Raw genomic sequence first — 14,031 nt, 5'->3', positions numbered from 1 at the left:
GAGAGAGATAGAGAAATTAAGAAAATCACCTCTGAAAAATTTTGCGTCCAGCACTGAGTAATGTTAAGCCAGCACTATGTTAAATATAAAAGTAATTAGAACATCTTCAAATTATGATCAATTACAAATATACACAAACCCGTGGCGCAGCCTCCCTTCTGAACTGGAGAAAAACCTTTATGAAGAAATAACAGTGAATGTAGAAGCACTATCTTTTTGTGAAGCACTAAAAATTACCGCTAAAATATACTTCATAAGTACGAATACCTTTCTTACCTTTCTATTGTAGCTGTACGTCCGATACAAGAATTCAAGCTGCCGCACTACCACAAAATGAATATCTCGTAACGTATGTCGCAGAATTAGAATTGGCCACGAGATGTCACGACCACTGATGCAGGATTAGACGCTAGATGGCAGGAACATCAAGGCATGATTTCGCGCCAAATGCCACGATCGGCGTGAAGTGTAACGTGTAGCAATGTAATGTGTGTAATGCAAAAAGATGATCTACTTATACAAGAAAATAATACGTCACAGTTTCGCTACCCCCACTCTGCCCGCTATACATCAAATAAGATCGCAATGTTTTCACCCAACTTTCATGGCGGAAATCAGAGTAGCCAATCAGACGTACCCAGTATTGAATTCAGACATGTTAAAGGGGGGCTTGAACTAAGCCTCCCTAGAGTATATATGCGACCCCCTAGAATATCTATACACATACATATTTGTTTTCCGTTTTTTTTTCTGAATAAAAGTCTTAAAATCAAAGACTTTTTTTATAAGAAAATTAGTTTCTTCTGTTGCCCAACCTAATTGTTCTAATTAATAAACCGCATTCTCTTATTAAGTCAAAGTTAAATAAAAACTTGGAAATTAGATACAGATGCACACAAACGCTTTACAACGTTATTTACAAAAAATGGCAATATGTTGGGTATTGCAACCAACCAGACAATAATAAGTTGCGAGTTTTGTTGCGACAGATTCTTACTGCTCTATTGCAATCTATAACATAAGCCCTCTTAAATTTTTATTGCCCCCTTGAACAAAAGTCTGAATTCAACACTGGACGTGGCGATGTTCTGTTTTTATTTTTTATTGTTTATTTTTTGCTTCATTGAGATAATAGGATTTTCTATTTTATAACATCCTCGGTATAGTGCACTTTGTATTCATATTTCGTTTTTCTTTTTTTTCTTTCAGATTGTTTTTTATTTACTTTCCAGCAATGGTAGAAAAGAAGAAAACATGGCGATCGTGAAAAAAATCAAATTCTAAATTTCAACGAATTTACATGCTTCATGGCCTCTATATACCAACGATATTAACTGGTGGCCACTCACTGGTCATTTGGCCAGTGGCCAAACCAGTGGCTAGTTGAACAGTGGCTACCAATTACTAATTGGTACTGAAATATTCACCATCCTTTTAGGTATCGATCAACATCAATTCTTATCTCTCTGTAATTTATGGTTCCTTAAATCTCTCGAAATCGGCCGTTTCTTAGCCAATATCTCGGGAATGGTAAGAGTGGCATGAAAAATTTGATCACTTTTTGATGCTTTTTGATGTTTTTGATGCTCTATCAAATGGAGGGCTTAAAATTGAAAAAAAAAATCACAAATAACAGACAGACAGACAGAAATATACACAGACATAGAGAATTCAGTAACGAACTTCTTAAGGTAGAGACTTTTCGGGTGTTTTTTTTTAATGACTCAGTCAATTTTTATCATATTTCATATATATATATATATATATATATATATATATATATATATATATATATATATATATATATATATATATATATATATATATATTTTAATAAACTATGATGTTGAGTATGAGTTCTCTTAGGTTGAGGCTTCCTTCGCAAACGCCTATAATGTTTATCATATTTCAGAAATAAGTGTTTCAGTTATAACTTCAGCATATCGTAATTTAGTTTATGAGGTTGGAACGAGAAAGTTTAGTGTAGTATCCTGTACCTTTTATCTAAAAAAACTACAGGCATTAATTTTAGGTGCAATCTGAAATCAACATTTAAGTATATGCGTCTTATCTTTACTAGGTTGAGCTCCTTCATGGATAAGCTGTTAGCGTACGCACCTTTGCTGTGGTGAGCCTGGGATTGATTCCAGGTGGGAACCCATCTGGTTCGGATTCCAAGTTGAGCTGTAGGTTCACGCCTCATATAGCCTCGCTGCTGAAACTTATGTTAAACTCAAAATCAACTCAACTCATCTCTTCACTACGTTTCCATCTAAACTAACAAATGTACGAACCTTCCCTCGCCTATCTAGTGGCTAGCACGAGAGCCTGTTCCGTGGACGAGTTCTCGTGTTCGACTCCTGGTAGAAGGGTTTTAATCGCTTTACACTTATTCAGGACACATTTCAAACAGTAGATATTTTCTCTACATAATTATGCTGTTACTAACAGACGTAAATATAAACTGTCAACAAACTAGAATTATGTAGATCTAACAGAGGGAGAAAGAGAGAGGGGGGTGGAGAGAGAATGAGAGGAACGCCAGTATTCCATTGCAACGTGTCGCCACGTTTGGCCTAATCCTCGTTTCGCCTAACCAATTATCTGACACTTTTATGACAGATAAATGATAAGATTATCGGCCGCCATTTTAGGCGAAAAAAGGATCCTCGTTTGGCCTAATCCTCGTTACGCCTAAAATGGCAGACAATAAGAAAAATCGTGGAAATTCAACTAGAGGGAAATTATATAAGAGAAAATTCCCTAGTATATAAAGAATTAAGAAATGCAAAATATATAGATTAATATTATATTAACTATTTTCGAGGAGTTAGGATTACCAAAACTCCTTTATGTATTTACTAGGACCATGGATATATACGAATATATATGAGCAGGCGAACAGCAAAACCCGTTAAATTCACATTTTAAAATTTGTGACAAATCGAGAAAAACTGTTTAAACACGTCATAATTGTAAAATAACACTAGAAACTGTTTAAACACGTCATAATTGTAAAATAACATTAGAAAAAAAATAACATTAAAAAATTAAGAATAATGTGAGTGTTGGTCTGTCGAAAGCTGTATAATCACACTAGTCTGTGAGTTGCGTGATTGAAGAAAATAGTTTGGATTTAACAGGTTTTGCGTATGTAAATGGAAATAATAGCTTTTGCATCTGGACGAGCGGCCATTTTTGTTGAGGCTCAAGATACAAAACCTATCAAAAAGAAAGGGAGTCAGAGTCAGAAATCAGTATTATGCCTACTAAAATATTGGGTGGCGGGGGAATGTATTATCAACTATACATTGCACAAGATTGGCACAAATGAATATGGATACATAAATGCTACATTAACTTTGTTCTAAATTGAAAACAATGGATCCAAATGTGCAAAAAATTGAATTATATAACCTCCTCTCCATCATCATCTACTAAATGGAAATCCATATCGTCGTCGTCCTTTGATGCATCACCATTTTCTCGGTTTTCTATTCCTCAAAAACCTCTTTGTAAAACGCGAGCTTTGAGCTGCTTTCAATCGTCAAACCCTTCGTAGCTACAAGCGGAGTTAATTATACCTATCCGTATCAATTTCTAAACTGAATGACTATATTTTGGAAGAGTTTGTAACCTTTTATGGACTAACATAGTGAATATTAATTTGCCAACTATCCCAATATATGAATTTGAAATATAGCAAACCAAAATGTGCAAATGTTGAGTTTGAGCAAAACAGTGGCAGAAAGAGAATCAGAAATGGTAAATAAGTGGCAAAATTTTTTAACATGTTGTACCAGAAGCATGTTATAATTTTGAATGATAATTGACACGAGACATTTTAAGAAAGAGGTTCTGCTGAAGCTGAAGAGACCGTTTAGAGAAGAACCTAATCCAATAATGTTCTGTTCAAAGTAAAGAGGTACCCTGAAATACAAAACAAACTACTTTTAACCGTAGCTAGTCCACTCACCTTGTTTTTTTTGGCTACATTTCGTTTCCAGTTTTTCATGTGTCTTGTACGTTTTCTAGACAATTTTGGTGTTGTCTGATAACAAAGTTATGATCATCGCTGCTTAGAGTAGACCCTATCGTTTTCTTTCGATTTTGCGTGCATTTGTCTAGTAATTATTAAAGAAAAGCAAATAAGCACAGAAAAGTTTCACGAACAGTTAGGTTAAGACGTATAGTGTCTCCATTTTCCAGGGTGCGCGGTGGCTCAGTAGTAGAGCGTTCACCTCCGGTACTTGGGGTCCCATGTTCGATCCCAGCTCGCGCCATGTGGACTTTGTGGTGGACAAACACCGTGCTCGTGGGTTTTCTCGGGATTCTCCCGTTTCCTCCCACTTTCTTCATTCCACCATTTCATTCATTTCTCATCATCACCGTCTCCTTTAGCCTAACCGGCATAACCGTGGGACGTAAAACTAAAGATTTCATTTTCATTTTTTTTCAATTTTCAGTCCAAAATTAAAAAAAAAATGAAAGTACGCACTTCAAATTCTGCCAAATAAAATTTCCAGTGATTTACGAAGAGTTGCAATAAATATTCAGATTACTAAACTAATCCTATACAGTACGAAACCTCAAATTGTTTGAAATATGGAATTAACCGGATTTGATTCCGCTTTTCTCATGAGGTTATTTGTAGGTTTGAGATTTAACAGTTCATGAAACTGAATATGGAAGAGGGATTTAACTGGTTTTGCATCTGTTGCCATGATGGATTTAACAAGTTTTGGTAATTGGCACATATTTCAATCTCAATTTTCAACTACTGGTAGTTAAAATGGCTTTTTCTACTGAATACTATTTGGAAATAATAGCTTTCCAACTAAGGTTTCCAGAACAACCACTATCTCATTTTTTTAAAGAGAATTTAACGGGTTTTACCATTGGCCTACTCGTTCTCTAACGATCGACACGTTCTCTAACGATCCAAACGATTATGGTATGGATTCCAAATCTTAAGAATAGATTTCATCTCATTTTGAATCTTCTATTAAAGTAAGAACTAGTACAACTTTCGGTTTCAATATCGATTCCTAAATATTAAAAATCGTAAGAGATAATGAGAAATCGTTTTTGATGAGAATTCAGTTTCCGATAAACAGGTTGCATGTCTCACATTATCACTCTATTCCTGCCGTAAGTTATAGATATATTTCCGGTTTCAATATTGAATCTGTGTAATTTGGAAATCTACAGTAATTTAACAATGTAAAAAGAAATTCACATGTAAGAGAACAAGGTATAAATGTTTTGATAACTTTGCTTACTGCACCGAACACCAGTAAACCTTAGCCAAGACGGACACCCAACTGAATAAGGGGTTCAGCCGGATAGTTAGTAGACAACGTTCGCTTCATCGTATGGACTTCAGAAGCCGATAACCCACGAGGTTATTACTTGTCATTAAATGTCACTACGGTTAATGTTTTACACTGGCAACAGAATGCCGTGACTGGACCATAAAAACGAGTAGCATGGTGCGATGCAGGGTTGGCAAAACCATGTTAAAAAAACACCAATAAATCCTCTTTTTTTTGTTTAAACCCAGTATTTTTTGAGTTTAAACCAGGTTTTTTGTTTAAATAATTTGCTGTATGTATTTATATCACATATGGAGAGAAATAAGTTTGTTTCATCTTGGTGTTATTATGCAACAATAGGTTATGCTGGAAGAGGTCAGATAAGCTTAAAGCGGAATCAAACCGCTTCTCGGCTTACACCCGAGAGAAATTGTCCTTCATTTGAACTCGAAACCGGGACCAAGTGACCACAAATGCGATATGTCTACCGATTCACTCATGAAGGACTCCTGGTAAAAATATGCTGTGTTGATCTTTAGGTACTTGTTAATGTAACTCTCAAGAGTCATTTCAGAAGGACAAAAAGATAACCAGTTGCACAAGTGAAACCATTGTACAGAATTACATATGGACAATTTCAAAATGCTGCAGAGTACAGAAGAACTAATTTAGTCCAAGTTAGTTCATTACGACTTTTATTAGTCCAAGATAGAGAAATACAACGAGAAGAAGAAGAAATAGACTTAATTTGCATATCTGTAAGAAAAGTGAATTAAGATACGAATTATTTGAGTCCACTTTGGCTCTGACCCATTTATACATAAATAGATACTTCTGATTTCAATAAATGCCTCTCGTGGGGTTTGTATGAACCCTCCTCTCCCCAAAAAACTACAGCATTTCGATGTATTTTATCAATAGTAAACATTATTAAAACGAAACAATATTTAGAATTTTTCTTTGAAATTGCATAACATTAATAACAAACTATAAAAAAATCACAAAAGAAGCATTCATAAACTTATAAAAAAAAACACAAAAGTTGCTTTTGTAGTATAATCTTTTTGAGTAATGAATGGGAAATTTAGATCTGAATATAATGCGAATAATATACGGGAGTGAAACGTGATAACCCATAAATGTGTGTTCATCAAGATTTTACGAACACTTAAACTTTTACGAACATTTTTCGTTTTTTGGTTTAAACCATTTTTTTTTTAAACAGCTGGTTTAAACCAGCAAACCCTGGTGCAATGAGTCTCGATTTCAATCTCATCACGCCGATAGTGATCTATAATTTGGTGCCAGCCCAACGAAATCATGTCAGGTTGGAATTGTACAAGATAACGGAGACCATGTTGATTTATAGTGTTTTTCTGTAAGCAATATTTTGGACCTTTGGTACCTACTATTCACCCGTATTGTATCGAAGTACTAAGATCACCAGAGTCAACTATATCTTTATTTCTGTCATATGAGTGGAAATGGAGTGTACCAGCAGGACAACCACCCTCATAACAGATTCCGGTTGGCCACCATCTGTGCAGAGGAGCATTCAACTTCTTCCTGCTGAAACAACCACCGAGAAGCCCGGATTTCAATCTCATTGTGCATCTCACAGACTTATGCTATGGACATTCCCGGTAGTATGTGAAACGAGTGGAAATTCAACTCAAAAGTAATAATAAGAAATGAAATATATTTTTCTTCTTTCTTTGTCAGTAACACATTGAGATGTTTGAATTGTGGAATTATCCAAAGAGCAATTTGTCAGCGGAGCGATTTGTCACAAATCACTCATTGCGATCACAATTGTCCATTGTTAAGTTAGCAAATTTAGGGATCTTTTGTCAGATCTAGCTCGAAATAGTTACAAATTTCATACGAATTGTAATTACAATAGAATCACAATCGGATCTCTTATAATGCATTAACAGTTTCAAAAAAGCGTTGAAACTGGAATGAAATCGTCTGAAAGATCAGCAAAACCTACAATAAAATAACTTTTGCATCTACATAAGAAGAAACACACAAACTATATTTCCTTTAACGTACCGATTAGCAGTACCATTTGACAATATCAGATATTTGGAAACAAACTGCAAACTAAAAGTTACTTTTGAACAGTACTCACCTTTAAACAAAATTAATAAAAGGTGTAACTTTTTGTGTTTCTCTCATCTCAAATATAGTCACTATACACCCTGTGGGAACATTAATATTCTTAAAATGGAAAGGAAAAGTAACTGTACAATTGTCGAAACATTTTTCCGAAAGCAAATTGTACTATTACAAATTAGTTATGGGAAAACTAATTTGTATTTCTCAGCTCTTCATATATTAGGGATATTTTTCTTTCGAAAAATTTCCCTCCAGTTTTATCTTCACGATTTTTTTATAGTCCACCATTTTAGGCAAAACGAGGATTATGCCAAACGAGTATCCTTATTTCGCCTAAAATGGCGGACATAAAGCTTATCTTTTATCTGTCATAAACGTGTCAGATAATTGGTTAGGCGAAACGAGGATTAGGCCAAACGATGCAAGATCCCATTGCAACATAAAATCATTATGAATTATCAGGTAATTGAAACGAACGTAACTATCGACCACCGTTTGATTCAACCGGCATGTGTGTAACCGTCCGTCTTCCTCTACTATGATAACTCTTGTAAAATTTGTTTGATTTCATGAAACTTAGTATAGACCTTCCTCCAACCATACAAACGGCCCCGCGTAATCACTAACGCTCTCGGCCTTTGGTGAGAGTGGTTCCGAGCTCGACTCCTCATGAGGACACTAGGTCGAAAAGTGTAAAGCGTTTTCAGGCCACCAATCCTGAGTTAGGTTTTCCTGGGTCTTCAACATCTCACCAGGGAAATGCTGGGACGATACACTTCTAGTGACATATACTCAGACTACCTTCCTGAGAAAGAATTCAAAAAAATATCCCTTGGTTCTTACGAATTCTATTTAGGTTTGGCTCTTTTTCTGTGCATTTTCACCAGTCAGGGATAGAAATTGACCTACAATATTGCAGTATGTATATGAATATTTTGTTGTAGATAAACAAAACATCTAAAATACAGGAAATTACGGTAAATTAAGTCATAGAGGATGTAGCTGGATTAGACGGTGAAAGTACCCTAACACGGATTGCTGTGATATTTATACCAAGGGTACCTTATATCCAAAGATAACTTGGACCACAAAATCAAATTCCTACAAATTTCGACGTTATTGTTGAAAGGAAATCAAAAATGGATCATACCTCTGAAACGACTTAGGTTACGAGGATAAAACAAAATATGAATTTACTTTGCTTGAAGGACCTTACCGAAAACTAGAATCGAAGTATTTCTCGCTTCAAATTTCTAACGAAAAGCGTATCGAAAATATTCTAATTCAAATATGTTTTCTTTATGTTTGAGTGACAATCTATTTTCCACCACAGAAGCTGCACCAACCCGCCTATAATATATCTTGATCATGATTTGATACTCGCGGTGCAACTTGGGTTAAAATGAGCAAAATCAAATTCTGATACGCCTATAAGATATGCATCCGGTGTTACGCCGTACGTGTTTTTTGGCCGACACGATCACTGCGAGAAGTCAAAGATGGTCGAGTTTGAGTTTCTGACTCGTCATGAATGGTTCTACGTGGAAGTATAACTCTGATAATCGTACCTCTTCCAGAAAAAGCGTGAGAGTACTAGTGGCATAGATTTTCAATCTGTCTTACTGGTTAGTAGAATACCAATATTTTAAATCGTGGTTTATAGAAAACAGATTAACCCTACATATAATGTATACCCATATATAATGTACAAAATATTATAATGGACAAGATAATAACACAAAAATATTCAAAATGTTTTTGCAATGTCTTTCCTGTATTAGAAAACATTACAAGGAAAATGAGAGGCACAGTATGTGGAACTTTCAATCTTAATCACTATGTGCGTTTATTACTGGAGTGACAAGGCCGATGAGACACAATTTGCTTAAAATTTCTGTAGGTCGAACAATCTTAGCAAATTATCGAGCACGTGAAAGGAATGTTTGTAACAGCATATGAACAACACCAAATTGTTCGATTCCCATGTGCACACTTACAATTATACAGCTTTGGACCCGAATACCCTATTGTAGTTGGAACAAAATTAATATAACATCTGTATGTCTTACTACTAATATGTCGAGATCGTATCTCGCATTTAACGGTGTGGGTATTTTCTTTCAGGAAATGGAGATTGGTGCTGTTATCTTCATTCATCATTGCATGAGTTTGTTTGATTTTGAGTTGAACGTCCCTTTCAGCAGCAAGGCTATATGAGACATGATTCTACTGATTAAAGTGGAATACGAAACACATGAGCTTCCGCCGGGAATCGAATCCGAGACCCTCATGCCAAAGGAATGTACACTAACCGCTTAGCTACGAAAGGAGCTCTCGTTTATGATTTCAGCTAAATAGAAAACTGCCTGAGACGTCCAGTTGGTGACGTAGATGTCAATGCTTGTCCAAGAATACCATGAAAGGTCACAAGAACCTAGCGAATTTTTGTAACATAGCGGGAAAAATTTGCTTCAGCCGTTCTCAATTGCCTGCGCTTACTTTTTGTAGACATTAAAACTGTAAATCCTCTTTCTTCCAAATATTCAGTTGTATCCCGAATGCTGTGATTCAAGCAATAAATATTACCTTATGCCATGAGAATCGCTAGCCTGTTTGGATCTTATGTGTTGGCCCCAGCATATCTACAATATAACCAGTCTTACTATAAATAGTAAATGGCTTACATAGAGGCAGCGTTCTTTTTTTGTCCAGGGTACGATTTTCATACTCATTATTCGACTTCTTGCCGTATCGAATATATCTTCCATCAACGATTAATACTAAAATGTCAACAGTATTATGAAGTTTTATTGGCACAATTGCTTTTTCAATTGATATGAACTTTTCTCGCGAACAGGCAGCGACTTCGAAATTATAGGGTAAAATGATTTTTCTCGAAGGACATCATAACAGATGCACAATATCAGAAACTTGCTGATCCCTTTGCAGGCGTAGAATTGCAGCACTAAAACTACTCGAATTGCCAGTGCGCAATTTCAACAAAAACGCAATAGTGGTTAAATGACAATTCGATTATCAGCGGCACCAGCGCCCTCTCGCGGTATCTCGAAGAGGCAAGATTATGAGAATTGCACTGTCATGTAGAGCCATTCATGACGAGACATAAATTAAAACTCGACCATCTTTCACTTCTGACAGTATTCGTGCCGGCAAAATATGTATGGCGTAACACCGGTTGCATATCATCCAGATGTGTCCGAGTTTGGTTTTCATCATTTTACACTGAGTTACACTGAGAGTATCAAACCATGGTCAAGATATATTATAGGTGGGTTGATGCAGCTTCTATGGTGGAAAATAGAAGGTGGTCACTCAAAAAAAAGCAAAAAAAAAAAATGAATTCGAATATTTTCAGCGCGCTTTTCACTAGGAATGTTAAGGGCAAAATACAATGTTTCTAGTTTTCGGTAAGGCCCTTTAGGCAAAATATACGTATATTTTGTTTCATCTTTGTAACTTAATTCATTTCCGAGGTATGAACAATTTTTGATTTTCGAATTTTCAACAATAACGTCGAAATTCGAAGGGATTCGAAGTTGATTTTCTGGCCAAAGTTATCTTTGGATATGATATACATTGTGTACAAATATCACAGCAATACGTGTAAGTTCACTGTTTACTGCCTGTCCGACTACACCCTTTGATACACTGAGAAAAAAATTGTAAGTGGTGTACTTAAAAAGATGGGTTAGATGCGTAATTGCTGTAGTTTTTGGACTTAACGTATACCAGACGTATAACTGAAAACGCATGTTTTATAATACTTTCTGTATAAGTGTTCCATCTATACGCACTTTCTGTATGAAACAATGTAGGCGGTCAGGATTTCACATATAAATGGACGTATAGCTGACGAAGGTAACATAAGTATATGCATGTGATATACGGAAAACTGTTAGATGTCAGACATCCTGCAACGGCATGATGTAACATCTAAGGGCAGTGCCTATGTAGCATACGGATAACGTATGCTCCGTACTGATTTCTATAGTAAGCAAGAGGATACCGTATATTTGTACAATATGCCGCTGTCCGGAGAACGTATTTTTCTCTGTGTACACTATTCATATTTTTAATCTAGATATAATAAAGAAATGATTGAAGTAGGGGAAATATCATAACTATAAATATACTACAATGATTAACTATATTCTTTACATGATATATTAATTGTTTCACTGTTAATTCGAGTGTCCCAAAAATGTCTTTGTCCGGTTATTTTTCTTGGCGCCAATACTAACGGTTACAGAGCAATTTCTGAAAAGTCCATCGATATCTAAATATTGTGTAGCAGGTGTACATGTGTCCTTAAAGATTTATAAGGACACTAGCTGAAATGTCCTTTCTTAATATGGGAGGAATAGGTTTATGGATAATATTTTATTTTTTTTTACCATTATTAAACGCATTTCAATGAAAGTGTAATAACAACACGCACAATATACTATATTTTGTCATTCAGTTATAACTCCAGTACTAAATTGAGATACACTCATTAATCAATCTGGGATGGCAGAAAAAAAAAACTAGACAGGATTTTCTGCCTCTTATTTGTATCTTCATATTTGTATCTGCCAAACTTAAAGGATTTATGTGGTATTTTGTTTTGGGTAGAACATGTGAATCACTTTTTCACCTATACTTCCTTTATCATACTATTTTCAACGATCTTAAAAGTTAGTTAATGAATTTTCTATGTCTGTGTGTCTGTCTATCTGTTCGTCTGTCTGATATTTGCGACTTTTTCAATTTTGAGATGTCCATTAGATAGAGCATCAAAAACTATATGAGAAAGTGATGGAATTTTTCACTTCACTTTTACCGTTCCCGAGATATTGGCCAAAAAATGGCCGATTTCCGGAGATTTAAGAATCCATATCTCTGGAACGATAAAACATAGAGAGACGACGTTAATGTTGATCAATAACCCGAAATAGTAATCGGTGGGCACTGTCCAAGTGGTCACTAGTTTGGCCAGTAGCCGCTAGTGAATATTGGTACCAAAATGTTTACCATGATCTTACATATTGATCAACACCAACATCATTTCTCCATGACTTACTGTTCCCAACATATTGGCCAAAAAATAGTTCCGATTTCGGGAGATTTAAAGATCCATATCTCGGGAACCGTAAGTCATAGAAGCATCATATTGATGTTCATCAATACCTAAGAGGATGGCGAACATTTTGGTACCAAATAGTAACCGGTGGCCATTGTACACCTGGCTATTGGCAAACTGGCCACTGTTCCTCAGATATTGGCCAAAATGGTTCGAATTTCCGGAGATTAGAGGAGCCTTCTCTCGGGAACCGTAAGTCATAGTGAGATGATATTTTGCGAATTTTTGCAAGAAACAGAAGGAAGTATGGATAAAAGGATTTACTTTTACATGTAGGAACAATCACAGTTATCCTTCCCGCTCCATCTGTCCATTATTTTAATTTCGTTCTGGCAATGCTCTTGGAGCATTGATATCGTTGCAAAATTATTTTTCTGTCGAAGTTTCAAGTTTATACATATAACATGGACTCAATTTTAGGGAATCCCTTCCACTCTTCTGTATAATCGTATACTTGTTCCCCTTCCACAAGCAACTTTCGAGAATGCTAACGTACGTGTAAAATGAAATGAAATCTTTCAGTTTTACATCCCACGCTTATGTCTGCTAGACTGATGAAAAGTGACTGAAATGCTGGAATGAAGTGGCAGGAAACTGGAGAGCCCCGAGAAACCCATGCACACGGTGTTTGTCTACCACAAAGCTCACTTGGCGCTAGCTGGGATTGAACCAAAGACTCCATGCGCCAGAGATGAACGCTCTACAACTGAGCCAGCATGGCCCGCTGAGATACGTGTTCCCGTTATTTTTAATTAATATTTTATGTAATGAATTTCACACTTCCAGCTTAAACGAATTCTCACATTAAGCATTTTCCGAATAAATAATGGTAAATCTTAATATTATCGGAATTGTCCCTCTTACCCCTTTCAAGAGCTGAATTGTTATTGACGATGAAATACGTATTTATATATTTCTCACATTCTCAGTCAGTAAAAATGGGAAATTTGAATATTATAATAATAACAATTTTTCTCTAAGGAGCGTAATTTTCCAAAATACTGAAATATGTGTGGTATTATTTGCACTTAATAGTTCATATACCGAATTTCACATCTCTAACTTAAGTAAAATTCTACATATGACACCGCCAATAAATAAATAATAGTCAATTGCAATATTGTAGAAACATCCTCTCTTTCTCCCTTAGGAAGGGATTTTTTTTTTTTTTAATGCTGAAACTCATATTCACTTATTTTTACTTAAGAGTTTGTATTTCGAGTCTCACATCTTCAAACTAAATGAACCCTCACATTGGTCATTTTGTCAATAAAGAATGACAAATTTGGATGTTAAAGAAGCAACCCCAGTCTCCCTTCTTAGGAAATAAATTTTTAAAAAACGCTGAAAATTGTGTTCCCATATTTTAATTGCCACCGTGGAAGACATCCTCACCAAAGCAATGGCTGAACTTCGGAACATACAAAAACAGAACTCTCAGCGTTGTTTCTA

At 35.6% G+C, this 14,031-nt stretch overlaps 1 long non-coding RNA gene across 1 annotated transcript in view; it reads right to left on the bottom strand.

The window, feature by feature from the left end:
- The window catches only part of LOC145674181 (uncharacterized), a 93,629-nt gene that overhangs the window by 63,075 nt on the left and 16,523 nt on the right, over window positions 1–14,031 (bottom strand). The window lies entirely within an intron of this gene.

The sequence above is a fragment of the Thermobia domestica genome, chromosome 17 (genome assembly GCF_964235325.1).
Source record: "Thermobia domestica chromosome 17, izTheDome1.hap1.1, whole genome shotgun sequence".
Classification (NCBI taxonomy): domain Eukaryota; kingdom Metazoa; phylum Arthropoda; class Insecta; order Zygentoma; family Lepismatidae; genus Thermobia; species Thermobia domestica.
This window is presented reverse-complemented; position numbering and strand designations above follow the sequence as displayed.